The sequence below is a fragment of the Silene latifolia genome, chromosome 2 (assembly GCF_048544455.1).
Source record: "Silene latifolia isolate original U9 population chromosome 2, ASM4854445v1, whole genome shotgun sequence".
Taxonomy (NCBI): Eukaryota; Viridiplantae; Streptophyta; class Magnoliopsida; order Caryophyllales; family Caryophyllaceae; genus Silene; species Silene latifolia.
Window position 1 is genome coordinate 103,011,055 of NC_133527.1, and position 1,777 is coordinate 103,012,831.

General features: G+C 40.6%; 1 non-coding gene across 1 annotated transcript; it reads right to left on the reverse strand.

The window, feature by feature from the left end:
• Positions 1-1,258: 1,258 nt before the first annotated feature.
• On the reverse strand, positions 1,259-1,365 carry LOC141645568 (small nucleolar RNA R71). The gene has a single exon (XR_012545048.1). It is a non-coding gene; the product is annotated as a small nucleolar RNA R71 (small nucleolar RNA).
• Positions 1,366-1,777: the final 412 nt, after the last annotated feature.

Below are 1,777 nucleotides of genomic sequence, written 5' to 3' on the forward strand. Positions count from 1 at the left end.
CTATCATCTTCTATCTTTTCAATGAGACTTGTAAGACATAACCCAACTCGAGTCTCATTAGACCATGCATGTTGTTGAGTAGGGAAGATTAAGTCGACTTGTAGGTGTTGTACAATCTAATAGATTCGGCTCCGGGACCCAAACTTTCCTAGGATTGTAAGATATAACCCAACTCAATCCATCACAACAATAATTGCTTGCTTATAGTTTGAGAACATGTTTGTATGATCAATTCCCATGATTCCCCTATGATCCCATGACACCCTAGTGCTTTTAATCAATTGTTTACACCCCTTTAATTCATCTTGCTTGTTTATTTTCATTGCCATTTTAGTTTAGTGACCTTCTACATCAACCCAATTTGTGACACCCCTTAGACACCACTAGTTGCAATAGAAATCTCATTTCAATACCCGTCCCTTGGGATCCGACCTTTATTTGCCTCTTTACTAATTGTAGAGTTGTTTGTGAAGCTATAAATTGTGTTTTGAATCGACCGTGACCCAACGACCACATCTTTAATTGTGAACACGAAACGGACCCGATCAAGAATGGCGCCGTTGCCGGGGACGGTGTTTACTTGATTTAGATTTCTTTTTATTGTTATTAGTTGGGTCTTTCTTCGCCTTGGGGAAGTAAAACTCCTCAAGGTTTATTCTAATTGTTTTCGAGTTGTTTGATATTTTGCATGTCTAGAAGGTTACAAGGTGATTTGTTACCTTTTGACCGTGAAATCGAAAGAACCTTGACGAACAATAAGAGACTTGTTAGGAGGATTTTAAGAGGTATTAGTGATGTTGTTCAACCCACTAGTGAGTTCGTCAATCCTTTCGCAATAGAAGGAGAAGAGAACCCATTACACAATACCCCACAAAATCCACCTACAATGCCTAAATTCTCGTCACACTCCGTACCCACCGAGGAGAATCTACCAAATGGTACTTCTACACCGCAACATCTAACCGGAAATTTTATTGCCAAGTCCGCCTTCATCCAATTAGTTGAGAGGAGCCAATTTGGGGGGATGCCTAGTGAGGACCCTCATTCTCATATGGAAACCTTTTACGACTATTGTGATGCAATCTCTCAAAAGGGCGTGACTCAAGACCAAATTAGATAGGTCTTATTTCCTTTTTCTCTAATCAGCACCGCGAAGCAATGGTTGAAGGGCCTTGATAAGGCCACCCTCGGAATAGATTCTTGGAAGAAGTTAGCTCTAGCCTTCTACAAAAAATTCTACCCACCGGAAAAGACTAACATGCTAAGAGCTCAAATTACGGGTTTTAAGCAAAGGGATGAAGAATCTTTGTATGAAGCTTGGGAGCGGTTCAAGGGAATTTGTCGCTCATGTCCTCACCATGGACTTAGCGAATGGTTTTTGGTACAACAATTTTGGAACGGTTTATATGAAGATTCTAGGAACATTCTCAATATGGGATCAAATGGAATGTTCACCGAAGTTGATGACAATCAAACATGGAACAAGATTGAGGAAATGGCGGTCCATAACTCACAATATAGTAGAGCTCGCAAGGCTACTAGAGGAGGAAAGCATGAAGTGGACTCCGTTACTCAATTGGGTGCTCAACTTAGTGCTCACATTGACACAATCAACTTGAAGTTTGAACAAGCTATGGCTAGACTTGAAGAAAACTCAAAATCATCAAAGCATCATGTTAATGCCATGACGGCATCCTCATCAATCCCAAGTGGGATATGTTAGAATTGTGGAACTTTGGGACATGACCAAGGTGAATGTAGGGGAACAAATGAACAA